Source organism: Cupressus sempervirens, chromosome 1 (assembly GCF_028749045.1).
Source record: "Cupressus sempervirens isolate cs-2001-9-10 chromosome 1, ASM2874904v1, whole genome shotgun sequence".
NCBI classification, from domain to species: domain Eukaryota; kingdom Viridiplantae; phylum Streptophyta; class Pinopsida; order Cupressales; family Cupressaceae; genus Cupressus; species Cupressus sempervirens.
Genome location: NC_143118.1, coordinates 648,352,493 through 648,370,991, shown reverse-complemented (window position 1 = coordinate 648,370,991; position 18,499 = coordinate 648,352,493). Strand labels below are relative to the sequence as shown.

The 18,499-nt window shown below is 39.1% G+C and overlaps 1 pseudogene across 1 annotated transcript; it reads left to right on the top strand.

Annotated features, from left to right (window-relative positions):
* Positions 1-434: 434 nt before the first annotated feature.
* Positions 435-6,852, top strand: LOC149579568 (disease resistance protein Roq1-like; annotated as a pseudogene). The gene is made up of 5 exons (XR_016352376.1): positions 435-1,260; positions 1,929-3,078; positions 3,186-3,463; positions 3,584-4,594; positions 4,752-6,852. The product of XR_016352376.1 is annotated as a disease resistance protein Roq1-like (transcript).
* Positions 6,853-18,499: the final 11,647 nt, after the last annotated feature.

Below are 18,499 nucleotides of genomic sequence, written 5' to 3'. Positions count from 1 at the left end.
GGAGCTCTTGTTAATTTTGCATTTATCATATTTTGCAATATTCACAAAATTATAAATAGAGATAGATTATTTCTTATAGACTAATTTAAACTAAATTCTACAAATATACACTTAAAACATCTTAAATCTACATAGCTACTAAATTAATATTTTTTAATTTTAAAAGCAGTTAAATCCATATATAAAAAAATAAAATATATTGGTTTATCTTCCTTTTAATTATCTTGTCAAATTATGTAAATGCCCCCGAATATCTCACAATGGGATTGAATTTATTATCTCTAAATTAACACTACGGGTTATTCTTCCTACCGAATTCCACGCTGTTTCCACACTTCTCTCGACTCGCCGACCATTCCCACTCTTTGAACGCGATAACGTAGAATACAGCAGAGAATCCACTCTATAAACTTCGCCTTTTGTCATTGTCGCATCTTTCTCGACTCCACTCATATAAACTTTTCTCTTTTCTATCATTATCAAATGTTCTTGTCAGGCTTTAAAGTGGAAGCACAGTCTGGATTCTGTAAACATTACCTTCATCTTTTTCGCGTTTTTGCCAAGGAAAGAACCTCCCAATTCCATCTTCCTCGACCCGATCATCGCTTTTTCTGTCATTTGTATCTCCATCCTTGATATCACTGTAGGGTGTTTCTAAGATATCCATTCTTCGTTTATTTGCTTTTTACAGCAGAGCATTAGTTTCCTGTTAATGGATTCCCCTTCGTCATCTGGTCGAGGAGAAGAAGAACACAAACGGGATCCCTTTCTGGTGCTTGAACCTCCCGAAAATATAATAAAATCTCCCCTGACTGCAAAGCAATTTGACGTATTCATCAACCATCGAGGTCCAGACACCAAAACAACTCTGGCTCAGCAGATCTACCATTCTCTCCAACAAGCTGGGATCAGGGCATATCTTGATGCTCCAGAGACTGAACTCGGAGATCATATTCCATCTGCCATAAAGAATGCCATTTCCTCTGCCCTGCTGCACATAGCCATCTTCTCACCCCATTACGCAGAGTCTCCTTGGTGCTTAGCTGAGCTACAGTTAATGTTTCAAACCAGAGCTAGAATTATTCCCCTGTTTTACAATGTTGACCCATCAGACTTCCGCTACATCAAAAATGGAGTTGCTGATGCATTTTTCAAGCACGAAGAGAAGTGCAGATATGGTAGTCATGACATTCAACGGTGGAAACAATGTCTGCAGAACATTTCACAGATCAAGGGCCACGTACTCAAGAAACAGAATGGGTAAGAAGTCTTCATGTTTTCTTCAGATTTTCTTTTCTAAGAAATAGTTGGACCAGTCTAAATATTGTTTTGTATTTACCATTAAAGATTTTACTCACCCTAGAGAAAGTTTTGGGTATGTCAGTCTGAAAATGGTAATTAGCAAAATCAATTCTATAACGACGGACTTTCTCTGGAAAGACAGCAGATCCGTTTGTGCTTACTTCCCTAGCCTGTAACAAAATGTGTATTAATAGAGAAAACGGGCCGAGCTTAGTGATTTAAAATTGTTGATATTTTAAAATTAGTTCTTTTGGCTAATCTGCTGTGGAGTTTTAGTTCTCTTGGTTAATAGTTCTCAATATTATAAGCTTTCTAAGCTCGACTATTGCAGACTATTCTATAGTTCCCTTTTATTTATGATTTAGACTCAAGTATCGTTTCTACAATTTGCGTTGTGTACTTATGTAGAGCTTATGCTTATTTGATTTGATTGTCTTTTAGTCTTATCGGTTAACATTTCTTGGGGTCTTTTAATTACATTTTGTTCTCTTGAGGCAAGACATACAAGTTTAGCACTTTCTTTTTAATGTAGGAATCTTCTTATGCTGTATTCCGCTCAGGCTTTTAAAGAAAACTTCAATTATTTACAACCTTATTATAACTTTTACGGTATTTCTGAATTTCAGCGATTGGGATAAGCTGTGTAATGATGTTGTGTCCGCTGTGGTTAAGGCGAAGCAAAAGAGAAAAACTCCTCTCCAAGTTGCAAAATATGAGGTGGGTCTTGATGAGCTTGTAAAGGATTTCCACAGTCATTGTCAGAGAAATGGAGAGATGAGAGATATAATAATTGGCATCTATGGAATGGGAGGGTCTGGCAAGACCACTCTCGCCAAATATTTGTTCAATAGCAAACATTCAGAATTCAGTAGATCAACTATTCTATTTGACGTGCGGGAAAACTATGCCCAAGGTAGGCTGAATTCTCTTCAAAGTAGACTTCTCGATGATCTGTTTCCTGGAAATAATGAAAAGTGAAAAGTGTAGTAGTAGAGAAGATGGGATCGCCGCTATCAAAGATAATCTTGAAAGGAGCAGCCAATTAAGTTCCCTTATAGTTACAGATGACGTAGATCATCAAGATCAGTTAGATGCCCTATTATCCATGGATGCTCTCAATCCCAACAGTTTAGTGATTGTCACAACCCGTGACGAGAGGCTTCTTATAAATGCTGGAGTGCGAATCCGTTACAAGATGAAAGCAATGAATGCAGAGCATAGTAGAGAGCTCTGCTGCTATCATGCATTCCATAGACGATCTTGTAGAAAAGGATTTGAAAACTTAGTAGATGACTTTGTCCAAGCATGTGGAGGTTTACCCCTTGCTCTTAAAGTAATGGGCGGGCATGTTTTTGGAAGCAACATTGCTTATTGGAAGTCACAATTAGAAGAGGTCAAGGCAAGACTACACACAGACATCAAATGTACGCTTAAAATAAGCTACGATGCTCTAGAGGAAGATCAAAAACACTTCTTTATGGATATAGCATGTTTTTTTATAGGAGAAGATGTGAGCAGAGCAATGAGTATATGGAAGGCTTCAGGGTGGAGAGCCGAACATGCACTTCAGATCCTCAAGAACAGGTGCCTTGTTCAAGTGGAAGCTTCCTCTTTCCAGGATGTCCGTACATCATGGCACAAAGAAAACCCAATATCTGTTTTGAAATGCATGACCACCTCCGCGACTTAGGGAGGGAAATGGCAGATAAAGAAGCGAGCCGGCCAACAAAGGATCAAATGAGTCATCCTCGTCGGCTGTGGCGTCCTGAAGATCTCGTATGTGTTTTTTTTTTTCCGAAGAGATTTGTTTTCTCGAATCTGTTATAACATTTCTATGCAACTTAGAATAAATATTTTCTAACTGCGAAGATATTTCAATTCAGACTGCAATGAGCACAATGAAGGGATTCCAAGACGCCCTCGCCGGGTTCCAAGGAAAAAGTTTCAGATGTTACGGTTTGCTGAGGATCCCGAGAAATATTTCGGAAATGAGATATTTTCTGGGGAGCTCAGAGGCATCAACCCTTATACAATGGGCTGAACTTGAATCTAATCAACCCCATCTGCTTGTAACTTTTCCGGAATGGTTTCCTCTACAAAATTACACAGTATAGGTCTTGTAGGAGTATCACCTGCGAGATTGTGTCAAAGGGATGACCAGGTATGTTCTTTTTCTTGATAAAAAATCTGATTTTGGGAGTTTCGATAATTAGTTCGTTTATGTCAGACTTGTATAATTTTAAAAAATTAACAGTTTGAACAAATTGATTGTAAATTCCAGGTTCCGCTCAACTTGAAAGAGTTATATTGCGCCTCTGAACATATGCATTTTTGGGTCTGGAAAATGATGCAATTTTCATACCCCGACGTCGAAGACATGTTGGTAAGCGAGTTAAGCGCACTGGTGAGCTCTCTTGGAAGGTTCAAAAATCTGGAAAGTCTCTGCATAGATTTTGGACGGAACTTCTCGAGCTTGAATATTAAATGGAATTGCTTGCTGAAATCTGTAAGAGAACTCCCCAATCTGTAAACTTTACGGTTGAAATACTTAAAAGTAGGTGTTGATTTTTCTTTAAGCAACAGGGGAAAGGTAACTGATAATCCGTTTTGTATGAGAAGCCTTGAAGACATGATTCTGTGTAATGCAGTCAATGCAAGGAAGGTCTCCATTAGTGGACAATTCTGTCCCGCGCTTAAATCTCTTCAGCTTTATTATATTGAAGATCTGATTGAAGTGGATTTGTCAGGGGTAACCACGCTGGAACGTTTGACATTGTCAAGTTGTCAAATCCTGAGAAAAGTATTTGGCAATGATCTGCTACAGCTTGAAATGTTCAACATAGAGTATTGCTCCACTATAAGAAAGTTGCCATATTTTGGGCGCAGTTGTCTCAAGAGGATTCATATTAGCCGTTGTTCGAACCTGCAAGATATATCAGCTATTGAAAGATTGAAGGGATTGAAGAGAATCTGGATTGCTGAATGCCTAGAGCTGAAGAGTATAAAAGTTATTGAACAATTGAAGAGACTAGAGAGAATCGGGATTGAGGGGTGTCCATATGTGGAGGGTGTAATTTGTTTTAAAGAGTTGAAGCAGTTGAAGAGAATCTTCATTGCGAACTGTGCAAGGCTGCAGAGTATGGAAGGCATGGAGTTTTTAACATGCCTGGAGAGCATTATCATTGCCCATTGTCCAAAGCTGATAAAAATAGGAGGCGTTGAAGAATTGAAAGGACTTAAGGAGATGGTTGTTTCAGATTGCCCTATATTAAGTTGTGCTAAAACGTTGCAGGTACTCATCATTTGTCAATTACTTCCTTGTCAATTTAGTAGTCCTTTTTTTAAATTTTTTGGGAATGGTTGCATCCAATAAAGTATTTCAAGTTTTCTATTTTCGATTTTTCATATGTATACTGTTGAATATAATCTAGCGAGAGCCATAATTTCAGAGATTGCCCTCGGACATTACAACTATGGTGGGGAGATCGGCTCTGTCAGATTTTGTTCCAGGGGAATGTGGATTTGGCCGCGGGGTGATATCGTCGTTGTCATATTTTAATGCAGATAAAATTAGCGACACATTGAATATGGCAGATGCTATCTGTGAAATAGATTTGAGGGAATTTTATATTGAGAAGAGGCGTAAACAAGTACAGGAGATGATCAGTAAGTTTTGTCAAACCAATCCTTCACTGAAGAGATTCATCTTTTGCGCCGTGGTTAAAGGGTTTCAAGAATTGGGACGTAGAAATAAATCTTTTAAGCTTGCCATTTCTGATGAGGTAAAAGCAATAAATCTCTTTTGGGATTATGGAGATTGAGTATACATCTGCGTGGGTAATGTAGAAAGGCTGTCAGAATGTGACTCCTGGATAGAATCCCCCTTTGCAATAGAGAAGGCATTTTTAATGGGAGTGGAGGAAGGCGAAGAAAGGAAAACTCTCGGTACACTGCAGAGCTTATTTGCTCAACTGTGCATCGACAGCAACGAATACGAATATTCTGAAAAGCTGTGGCGGGTTGGGCGTGCTGCCAGGCATAGTGATTATTATTATAAGTAGGAGATGATTTCCACAGCTAGTCAAATTGTGATGTGAATATCGGGATTTAACTCTGTGATTTTGAGTCAAACTCGATGACCCATGTTTCATGAGTAGTGATTCAACATGAATCCATCTCTCATGAGAATAAATGGAACACTGAGCACTCATTAGATCTAGGTGATGCTCACAGGGGTGAAGCATCGAGACTTCCCGGGAGGTCACCCATCCTAGTACTACTCCAGCCTGAGTGCGTTTAACTACAAAGTTTCCTCCACAGTAACTTTTAGACAGCTGTGAATGTGAAACTTTGAACTTTGATATTTATAATATGTTGTAGCGGAAATTACAATTCACATATACATCACGCGCTGATAGTCTGATTTCTGATTTTCTCAATATGAGAAAAGAGCATACTCTCTATATCAGAATATGAGGATATGAGATTTACAAACTAGAGACTGAACTTAAAGCAGATAGCTTCTTCTAAACTAGGACTCACTAAGACTTCCTAAAACTTCTTCTAGACTCTCTAACACTTCTTCTTTTCTCTTTCCAACTCCTTCTGTCTAACAATGAAGAATGCCCTCCCTTATATAGATGAAAGGGATTCTCTTCATTTTACAAATATTTGGAATCCGACCATAGAAGGTGGACACGTGTAACGGACTTTCGACAAAAGGAATCCTAACACAGGACCTCCACTCACAAAAGGAGGTGAACAGGAGAACACCGACAAACTTTATTACAAGAGCATCTTTTTGAACGAGAAGGTTAACTCGGCTGATGTCAGTTTTACCATGGCTGACGTCCATGTCTCAGTGTTGCATTCATTCGAGTTACAAGACGAATATTCTGGAAAGAAGATTCCATCGAAGGTCGTTTGGAACAGCTTGAAGAAAACAGACCAGCCTCACCAAGTACTAAAGATGAAGACTATATGAATTGGGAAACCAATTCACCACATAGTCATGGTTACTAAAACTATCAAGTGGGGTTGTCACTTGACGAAGGCATCTCAACCTTTGTAAGTTAATCTGAGACATGGTTGTCAACCATGGTAAAACTGACACTTGTCGAGTTAGCCTTCTCGCGTCAAAAAAGATGCTCTTGTAATAAAGTTGTCGGTGCATGCTTATCCCATATTACTGTTCACCTCCTTTTTTTTAGTGGAGGACCTATTTGGGATTCCTTTCTATCGAAAGTGCAATCCATGTGTCCGTCTTCTATGGTCGAATTCCAAAGACATATGTATTGAAGCATAGCCTCTTCATCTATATAAGGAAGGGCTTCCTTCAGCATAGGCAGAGTCAGTTGAGTGCATCTAAGTGAGTCTAGTTCTAAGTTTGTAAGTAGAATTTTGGTGCAACATTCAGACATCAGTCTAACATAGAGAGTATGCTCTTTTCTCTTTGAGAAAATCAAAAATCAGACTGTCAGCGCGTGATGCATATGTGAATTGTAATTCCGCTGTCTATCAATATATATCAATATAATGCTCTTTGATTCACATTCACAACTGTTGCTAAAAGTTGGTATCACCTTCACTAAGTGTTGTGCCTTATGAACCATTCATTAGAAAGCCCCTTAAGCTCATCAATTGATAAGTAGGAGATGATTTCCACAGCTAGTCAAATTGTGATGTGAATATCAGGATTTAACCGTGTGATTTTGAGTCAAACTCGATGACCCATGTTTCATGAGTAGTGATTCAACATGAATCCATCTCTCATGAGGATAAATGGAACACTTAGCACTCATTAGATCTAGGTGATGCTCACAGGGGTGAAGCACCGGGACTTCCCAGGAGGTCACCCATCCCAGTACTACTCCAGCTTGAGCGCGCTTAACTACGGAGGATCGAGATGGCCGATCCAGCTGATCGACAGTCTGCAGATCAAACATCGAAATTAGTAAGTTTGAGCTCCGTCTTTGACTCCATTCAAGATAAAGTGTTAATGTTCCAATTTGGAACCCAGTACTTAAATATGAAGCTTGGATCTAGAACGCATGCCCTTTGGTTTTCTTTGTATGGCCGCTTGTTTAACACAATAGTCCCTGTAGTCAAGGACCCTCGTGTAGAAAAATCTTAGAATAGATATTCTCTATTATGGCAAACAGATGCAAAAGGTGCTGAGATCATTGCACCTAGAATGTTGCAATTATCAGATATCCAAGTGCCAAGAGAATGGATAGTTGATATGAAGGCATTAAGACAGCTTGAAGGTCCTAGGAATATGACCAATATTGCCAATGTACAAGAAGATTATAATCAAGCTAGGATCTCGTTTGCTCCATCGCAAATCTCATCTTCTGCGTCAACTCCTGCACGTCAGTCATTAACTAGGAGTATGTCCAATATATCTAGGTCATCTTCTGTACCCAATATGTCTCGACAACCGTCAATGCCTTCATTGAGAACACCTCCACAACATTCACCTGTTAGCTCAGCGTCAAATCCATTATCAGCTCCCTGTGACACCCTCAGTTTATGGAACTTGACAATGGTGAAATGCAATGTACAAATTGCTCCTTCGTTCATCGTAGATTTGTTAGAATGTTTCTTTCTGGTCAACAAACCACATTTGATAAGGAAAAATTGCAAAGCCCAGCAGTCCCTACCTTTCACAACTTCTTGTTGCAATTTGCTAATGATAAACATAGTATTCCTTGCTGGCCTCAGCATGTGATCGCTTTTGGTCAACTAGACACTCCCACAGAAATCAAGATGCTTAACTATGCTAATCTCTACATTCAGAAAGCCTTGTTAGTACAGCAGAACCAAATGCCAAAATTAGTTCAAATGGAATTAGCTGCTCAACAAGCCACTGCCAACACCAATAAAAATTTTCATACTATTATTGCTTCACTCCAAGCTCTTGAGTCCCGCTTGTCTCAACAATTTGCCACCCAAATGCAATCCGACATTACAAGTTTGCGTCAAAATTATCAGAGTTTCCGCCAAACTAGCGAAGCATGGTGGATGGATAGTGTCAATAATTTGTCCTCCTTGTCTGCAACCACTCACCAGATCTCTGGTACAGCCCAAACGCTTACAACCACAACACAAACTATTAAAAAAAAAATCTCCACCATAGAATAGACTACTACTCAGGTCCACTCTCAGCAACTAGCAGATACACAAAATATCTATCATACCCTGACGTCTGTAAAGGATCAAGTTGAGAATGTAATAACAGACAAACTAAGTTCTTTACCACAAAGTAGTTCAGCCCCTGCTCGACAACCTAACAATTTCCCTAGCCCATAGGCTGACCATCAGCGCCTACACTCTCTTCATACTGGTAAAGCTTTAGTTTTGGATGTGCCTCCTCTAAAGCCACAAGAGTTTGATCCTACAACTGGTACATGGAAACATGTCAATATGGTATCGCAAGATCCATATGACCAGTTATATGCTTTCAATGAAAATGTACCTTCAAACATTAATTTGGATACTTATGATCCAATAAAAAATAAAGCTACATTAGATGCACTTAGAACATGGATGGACAATTCCATTTATGCTGCAAACATGACACCAGATCAAGCAATAAGGAAAGGTTTGAATGCCTTAATTGGTATTGCAAGAAGTGCCTGGGATAGTCTGCCTACAGACTATAAAGATGATTTGATCAATGCTGGTGTGACTACAGTCAGTAGTGCACTCTACCGCATGTTTGTTGGTCAACATGACAATGAATAGCGTGGAGCCCTCAAAAGGTTCAAGGAAAATAGAATCTGTGACATGAGCAAGCTAGATGAGTACTGTAGTGAGTAGTATACAAATTTCTACAGATCAGGCCAGACTAATAACAATGTCTGGATGTATAATACTTTTCTTGAAGGTTTCCCTTTGCAACTGCAATCCTACTATAGAGAAAAGATTTTCTTTAGCATAATGAGCACACCAGAGATGTCTATAAATGATGTGACATTTCCACAACTCTGTCAGTTCATTAAGGAAATTAACAATGACTTATGTACAGAGAAGCAAAACCAAAGGAAAAAGAAAGATGTTTTACCATATCTCAAAACTGGTCTCTGTCATTGCCAATCCACATCGTATGGCTGTGACAAGCATAAGAAAAAACATAAGTCATACAAGTCCTACAAATCAAATAAGGACTATAGTAGATCTTTTCCTAGCAATAAGAAGTTTAAAAGAAAAAAGGTATTTCTAAGAAAGAAGGAAAAGGTTAGGAAAAAGGATTTTAAGCCAGTCTGCTATATCTGCAAAGGAGATCACTACGCTAACAAATGTCCTAAACGTCAGAAAAAAGGAAAACACGTCCGCGCCCTGCAATCAGTCAATATGCTCAATGAACCTATCACAATAGTTTCAGAAGGGTCAGATTTAGATGACCTTTGTATTGAAGATTATTCCTCAAATAGTGAAGAAGAAATGATGCAAGTAATGCATTTAAGAATATCTGACAAGAAACATGCCTTTGAAGAAGAACCTAAACAATACTTCTCTCCAAGTGAAAGTGATCTGTCAGAAGTATCATTTTATTGTAATATGTATAACCGTTCTGAACGTTTCCCTGACCGCCATCGGTCTCTTACTTAAATCAACCCCAATTGGTTGAAGTTAACTCCAGAGCAAGAACTTGAAAGAATTCAAGCTAGAAGTAATTAGTTGCTCAAAAGAAAAGAAGATTTCCTCACTCATCAATTTGAAAAAATCAAAAAGGAGTTAGCTACTCTTGAAGATCAGCATAACAGAATCCTGTTACAACAAGAAGAAGACATCTTGCCGCTTTATGATGAAAATGCTCCTAGAAATATGCCAGTCCCTCATGGGTACACCCATAACCCACAAGGAAAACAAGCTTTTGCTAAAGCTTCCAGAAAAGAATGGCTCTCTCAGCACCTCACCTTTCTCTATCAGGCTAAAGCTGATGTTCTGAAAGAAATCAGTCAAGTTCAGCAAGAACTAAAGGAGTATGATAGCAGCTCAAGTGCTCTCAGTGCTTTTGACAAACTTCTTATTGAAGCTGAACAACCAACAGAAGAACCTCCTACAGAAAATTATGAAGAAACAGATGTGTCTTATCTACAGACACAACCAGAAGATACTACATCCCAGCAAGCCTTTGGCTATCAAAAAGGTATGCATAATCCTTCTCCAGCATTTCTGCTCTCTGTCAAGCTTTCAGGATTAAAAGCATATCAGTTGTGTGCCCTTCTAGATTTTGGTGCCGATTGTAATCTGACCAGGAAAGAACCTTTTCCTAATGATTGTTGGATTCCAACACAAACCAATATTCACTCTGTGACTCAGTCCAATAATCCCATTCATTTTCAAGCACACATCCCCTTGCAATTTGGTATTCAAAGTTGTAGGGTTACCTTTCTACAATTTCCTGTAGAATAGTATGACTGCATCATCGGCAGTCAAACCCTCCAACAATGGTCTCCCTATACCGTTGGACATCAAGGAACCTATATAGATTTTCAGTTTGGTCGGGTACCTTAGATTAATGAATTTTGTGCATATGCCCCAAAGTTATCCTTTCCACATCTTTTTAAGCACGTTTTTCCCAATTCGCGTGTTTGGTTAGCTACACAATCTCTTTCGACCTGGGGGGATTTAGCAGCAATCAAAGACGATTTTGAAGCCACTGTGTTAACAAAATATTTGACCAAATATGAACGCCATATGGAATGTGTCCTTCCTCTCAAGAAAGATGAGAATGCCCATGCAATGGTTCCTAAAAGAAAAGCCAATTATTTCATCCTATCAAAAGAAGAACAAGCACTCTGTGAAAAATATATTATCGAACTTCTAGCAAAAAATATCATTCGTCATAGTAAAAGCCCTTTTTCATGCCATGTTATGTAAGTTTCAAAAAAGGATGAAAATGGTAATGAACTTGCTGAGAAAAGATTGGTTGTGAATTATAAGCCATTGAACGTCTGCTTAGAAAATAACCAACATCCTTTGCTAAGAAAAAATTATATTTGGCAGCATGTCCAAGGTTGTAATATCTTTAGCAAGTTTGATCTGACAAAAGGATTCTGGTAAATCTCTGTAAAAAATGAAGAAAGGTATAAAACAGCCTTCTTAGTCCCACAAGGTCTGTATGAATGGAATGTTCTGCCATTTGGCATCAAGACTGCTCCATCCATATTCCAGAGTCATATGGATAGGATTTTTTTCCCATATTCCAAGTTTATCCAGCCATACATAGATGACATCCTCATTTTCAGCCAAGACTATACTACTCATATGAGTCATCTACGTTAGTTTCTTCATATCTGTCAAAGTCATGGTTTGTGCCTCAACCCTACCAAGTTACACTGGTGCACTGAAAGTCTTATCTTTATTGGTACATGAATTGAGCCCAATGGATGCTTGTATCCACAAAATCATCTGCTTTTTGCAATCAACAAGGTTGAAGTAAAAGACAAGAAGCCTTTGCAACGATTTCTTGGTCTTGTAAATTATATTGCAGGTTATTATCAGAAGATTGCAGAATCTTGAAAAGAGTTAAACAAGCTCCTAAGAAAAATGCTCCGTCATGGATAGAAAAGCATGATCACATTGTTCAACAGATTAAAGATCAGTGTCAGCAGCTTCTGCCAACTTTTATAACGAGCTGTGAATCGTGAACTTTTATAACGAGCTGTGAATTGTGCAAAAGATGTAGTATTCTATTGATTTGCGAAAGCTTAATATAAATTAAGCACAATTTACATCACGCGCTCATATGCGCCATAGGACTGAATCAGTTCTTGACAGTCTAATTTCTGATCTTCTCAAAGAGAAGAGAGCATACTCTCTATGCCAGAATGATTTCTTCCAACTAAACAAGACAATCTTCTAAGACTCAAACTAGACTCAACCACTTCTTAGCTATTCTACCTCTATCCAAGACTGAAGGAAGCTCATCCTTATATAGATGGAGAGACTTATCCTTAGTTTACAATGGCTTCAAGTCCGACCATAGGAGGTGGATGTGTGGAAAGCACTTTCGGCAGAAAGGAATCCCAAACAGGACCTCCACTATGGAAAAGGAGGTGAACAGTAATTTGGGATAAGAACACATCGACAAACTTTATTACAAAGCACCTTTTTGAAATGAGAAGGTTAACTCAGTAGGTGTCAGTTTTACCATGGTTGACAGCCATGTCTCAGATTAACTTACAAAGGTTGAGATGCCTTCGTCAAGTGACAACCCCACTTGATAGGTTTAATACCCATGACTGCGAGGTGCTGGTTTTCCAATTCATGTAGTCTTCATCTTCAGTGCTGGGTGAAGTAGGTCTTTGTTCTTCCTCTAGCTATTCTAGACAATCTTCAATGGAGTCTTCTTTCCAGAGAATGCGTTGAGTGACACGGATAAAAGCAGTAGAAAGACTAACGTCTGGCGTTCAATTTTTTGAAACTGTCTGAAACTGTGTGAACAATCAAACTGGCTTTTGTCTTTGAACAAAAGAAGATAATGTCCTTAATTCAATTGTACCTAGTTAAGGACGAGATGGACCATAATCTTCAAAGATTCTATTAGAGATTGGAGTTGGTGTTCTGGAGAGAAAGTGAAGATGAAAAAAATAACCATAATTAGTGGTTATTGGATGCTGGCTATGTGAATGACGATAAAGGCCTAAGAAGAACTCATCAATCCATGATCGGTACTGATATTGGGTATGATGCTAATTTGGATTGTGAGTATTACTAAGAATCTCTATAGGCCATTCATAGGCTGAGGCATATGTGTCAATGGGGCCTATTGCAGTAGATATTGCAAAGTCAGCTTCGCGGAAAGGATACTTGGCTATCAAGGAATCTGTTAGAAGCTATCGATTGGCTGCAAAATGATATTGCCTAAGTTCATCATAAATCTATTTTGTGAGCAGATAGGTGTCAGGAATCCAGGGAGTAATACAAACCATAGGATAGGTTTCTTTTCTTTCCATTATCATTCTCACATGTTGTTGATGAACTAGTTTTGGTGCAGGTTTAGGAACAGGAGGTTCAAAATGGAGCTGCACATACTGATCCTCTTGTGGAAGACATATCAAATTTTGATTGGGATGATCTTCAGCCAGGTGACCATGATCTTCTTCTATGCTCATTCAGATTTGATCTTGATGAACCTGTTGGTTAGACAACTCAGGATGAAAATAAATACTATTATACGAATTAGTAACAATGTCAGGAAGTGTTTGAGCTATAGGATTTTCTCTTGGGTGGATATATGCATCATATTCCTATTCTTTGGTGAGAGCATTGACATGATATCCTTCACGACTGAGAAAGTCAGCAAGGACATTCTTGACACCTTCGACATATTCTATTTCACAATCAAAGGTATCGAGGAATTGTGCCCATCTTAATAGGCGACCTCTAACAACCTTGTGTTTGGACTCCTTAAAGAAACTGGATAAGTGACGCAAATCACTTATGAGTAAGAAGGGTTTATCTCCAATAAAGAGCTGAAACTTAGTAAAGGCATTGATAACGGCTAACAACTCTTTATGAGTACTATGGTAATTAAGTTCAAAACCTTTAAAGGCACCTGACTCATACTTGACCACTTCTTCTTTGATTTTACCTTCACGTTCAACTTCTTCTAGCAAGACAACACCCCAGGCTTCATTTCTTGCATCTATCTGGATAATCTTTTTACCAGAACTAGGAATGCGTAATGGCAAGAGCTGTTGACACTAATCTTTAATCTGTTGAACAATGTGATCATGCTTTTCTGTCCATGGCAGAGCATTCTTTCTCAGGAGCTTGTTTAACTCTTTTCGAGCTTCTGCGATCTTTTGATAATAACCTGCAATATAATTTACAAGACCAAGAAATCATTGCAAAGACTTCTTGTCTTTTACTTCAACCTTGTTGATTGTAGAAAGCAGATGATTTTGTGGATACAAGTGTCCATTGGGCTCAATTCATGTACCAATAAAGATAAGACTTTCAGTGCACCAGTGTAACTTGGTAGGGTTGAGGCACAAACCATGACTTTGACAGATATGAAGAAACTGACGTAGATGACTCATATGACTAGTATAGTCTTGGCTGAAAATGAGGATGTCATCTATGTAGGCTGGATAAACTTGGAATATGGGAAAAAAATCCTATCCATATGACTCTGGAATATGGATGGAGCAGTCTTGATGCCAAATGGCAGAACATTCCATTCATACAGACCTTGTGGGACTAAGAAGGCTGTTTTATACCTTTCTTCATTTTTTACAGAGATTTTCTAGAATCCTTTTGTCAGATCAAACTTGCTAAAGATATTACAACCTTGGATACGCTGCCAAATATAGTCTTTGCTTGACAAAGGATGTTGGTTATTTTCTAAGCAGTCGTTAAATGGCTTATAATTCACAACTAATCTTTTCTCAGCAAGTTCATTACCATTTTCATCCTTTTTTGAAACACACATAACATGGCATGAAAAAGGGCTTTTGCTAGGATGAATGATTTTTTTTGCTAGAAGTTCAGTAATATCTTTTTCAAGAGTGCTTGTTCTTCTTTTGACAGGATGAAATAATTGGCTTTGCTTTTAGGAACCATTACACGGGCATTCTTTGTTAGTGTAGTTTTTTATTTTTTCTATTTTGCTAGGTTTTTCCTACACTTTTAATAATCTCGCTTAGGTTAATAAAGCATGTCTTATTAGGTGAATGGTTGTGAGGTGTCACCTTCCTACATGTGAGCATCCATTAGCTATCTTGGGAAGATACTTTGCTATCTTTAGTCCGATAGATGGTTGCTCCTCATTGGTTGGTGTTGCCACCTCCTCCCTCTTCCTAGCCTATATAAGCATGCTACCTGGCTTGTATTTACATCTCTTATTTTTGCATCCTCTTAATGCTATTTTGCTTCCAGCATTTGCATTACTCTCTTGGAGACTAACTCTATGATGCTATTTTGATTTTGTATCATTTGCATTCATAGTTTAGATATTTACTCTTTGCACTAGTTTTCTGGGTTATTAATCTTTTCAGATTCTAACATGGTATCAGAGCTTTTCTATGTGCAAGAGTAGATTTTAGTTTCCTTATTTGAGAGATTCGGGGGGGGGGGGGGGGGGGGGGTGCAAATAAATTTTATTATAGTTTTTTGAAAAACGAAGTATGCTCTTTTCTTGCATCTTTGGATGATCCTGAGAATCAGAAAAGTTTTGACAAAAACAGTTTTTCTCTGGGGTTTCAATCTCAAATCTGACAACCAACTTGCATATTTGGAGTTGTCAATCAGTTTTGCAAGTTCCAGCATGCCATTGATGGACTTAAGAAGTTGATCCAACATTTTCATGTCATATTTTGGTTGTTGGGGTCGTTTTTTGATTTTTGGAGCCATTTTTTACTGTTAAAGGTGTCTAATTTACACTACAACAACATCTTTTGTACATCAGCAAGAAAAATGCTTTCTGGGTTTTGTTCGCAGCCCCGAAAAACCGTCTGGGTATCTTTTAGATTTTGCATGCAAGCTGTATATTTTTCAGAATCGAGCATGCAAAGCTACAGCCATACCCCTCTCCGTAGGTAGTCGCAGATTTGAATGCAATTTTTCTTCAAATCAGGGGATCAACAAATTTTCGGAGCACTTTCAGCCCAAACGGACATCACCATTGGATCGAGAACGCCATTTACAGTCATAATTCATATAAAGCTTGTTGTTTTTGGACACAAGGCAATTTTGGAGATTTTTTGAAGCCTCCAGGGTTGCTGTCGTACTGTCGTACGGACGCAGGGACAAATTTTTTTTAAAGTTTCGGGCGCCGCCGCCGCGCCACTCGCGCGCAGCCCGCAGCGGCCGCAGCAGGCAGCGCCGCCCGGGCTCCGCTCGGTGTCAGCCACCGCCCGACTGCCACCTCCGCTGGCGGCTCAACCTCCTTCCGCCGCCCTGCGACCACCTCCACTCAGCTCCCTCCGCCTGCCAGCTGTGCAGTCATCGTCAACCATTGCAGCCACTGCGGGGGTGACACATGGCCTGGGCGCCACGTGGCACCTTGCCACATGGACCTGCCACATCACCCCTGCCAAGTCATCTGCCCGCCACATGGCCTCTTTTTTGCTGCGACGGGCCGGAGGCCGTCAATTTTAATCTCTTGCTTTGCTGATGTCAGCATGACGTCATCTTGCATCAGCACCTTCTTGCACCTCCCTAGGGTCATTTTGGACCTACCTTCGGTTTTTTGGCCATAACTTTTGCATACAGAGGTATTTTTCCGATCTGAAAGAAGTGCCGGAAAGATGGTTCTGAGACGGAGATACTGGTATAGGTTTTTTTGAATTTTGATGTAGTTTGGTTTCTTGTTATGGCAGTCAAAGCTGGATATTCTATTTTGCACTCCAGGAGGCGTATCTTGAGCTTCCGATCTCCGTTTTTGGACTTCTTTATATCGTTGAAAAGCTCTTTCTGTGCTCTTTCCAGTGATGCTAGTTGTTGTTCCAGATTCTATTCCAGAAACATCCTATTTAGTCTTTTGCATTTTAGCATTTTGGTGGATATTCTGTTTGTTTCAGGTCCGGAGATCGATTTTGTTGCTTCAGTTGCTTCATTTTGGGGTTTACATTCTGTTGTTTCATCCTTATATTTTTTTTTATCATTGTTGATATTCATTGTAAGCATCTTTATGCAATGCACTGAGATAAAGTGCCACTCTTGCATTTCGGGATCCTTTTCATCATTGTGATTCGTTCTACTCACACTATTATATAAAGTGCCATGGGGGGAATAGTTGTTTGCTGCTTATAGGCCCTCTTTCTCTAATTCCTCATGCAGTGTCGACGAAACATGCTTTTATTTGTGTTTGTACCTCACTCTCGATGAGTTTGGCTCCTGTGTTGTAGGAGATTTTTGGCCCATCTTTTCAGCTGCTTGTCAACTCACCTACCTTAAGGGGAGGTTATATTGTTGTTCTATGCTTCTTTGGTTGATGGTTCGTGCCTTCTATTTCCATGGAGGTTCCTTTGGTTGATGGTTTGTGCCTTCTATTTCCATGGAGGTTCTATAGATCAACATTTTGATAGAGTTTTGCGATTCTTCATGCTTCAATGATGCTGCTTCTTCATGATCACTCCTTGTTCCTGTTTTAGGGGACAATTTGCCTAGTGGGAGACTTCTTCAGTTTTTCACTAGGTTCTTACCTCTTTTTGGGGGAGGGTTTTTCCCATGTGGTTTTCTCTCTTTCCCCACTTTTAGAGGTTGCATCTTCTTGCATTGTACTTGGGTACTTAACATGGCCTCGTTGCCGGGACCCATTTCTACATCCACCTAAGCTTCGCTTATGGGGGGGTGTTAGTGTAGTTTTTTATTTTTTCTATTTTGCTAGGTTTTTCTTACACTTTTAATAATCTCGCTTAGGTTAATAAAGCATGTCTTATTAGGTGAATGGTTGTGAGGTGTCACCTTCCTACATGTGAGCATCCATTAGCTATCTTGGGAAGATACTTTGCTATCTTTAGTCCGATAGATGGTTGCTCCTTATTGGTTGGTGTTGCCACCTCCTCCCTCTTCCTAGCCTATATAAGCATGCTACCTGGCTTGTATTTACATCTCTTGTTTTTGCATCCTCTTAATGCTATTTTGCTTCCAGCATTTGCATTACTCTCTTGGAGACTAACTCTATGATGCTATTTTGATTTTGTATCATTTGCATTCATAGTTTAGATATTTACTCTTTGCACTAGTTTTCTGGGTTATTAATCTTTTTAGATTCTAACATTCTCATCTTTCTTGAGAGGAAGGACACATTCCATATGGCATTCATATTTGGTCAAATCTTTTGTTAGCATAGTGGCTTCAAAATCGGCTTTGATTGCTGCTAAATCCCCCCGGGTCAAAACAGATTGTGTGGCTAACTAGACACGCGAATTGGGAGAAATGGGCTTACGAAGCTGTGGAAAGGATAACTTTGGGGCATATGCACGAAATTCATTGATCTGAGGTACCCGACCAAACTAAAAATCTATATAGGTTCCTTGATATCCAATGGTATAGGGAGACCATTGTTGGAGGGTTTGACTGCCGATGATGCAGTCATACTGTTCTACAGGAAATTGTAGAAAGGTAACCATACAATTTTGAATACCAAATTGCAAGGGGATGTGTGCTTGAAAATGAATGGGATTATTGGAGTGAGTTACAAAGTGAATACTAGTTTGTGTTGGAATCCAACAATCAT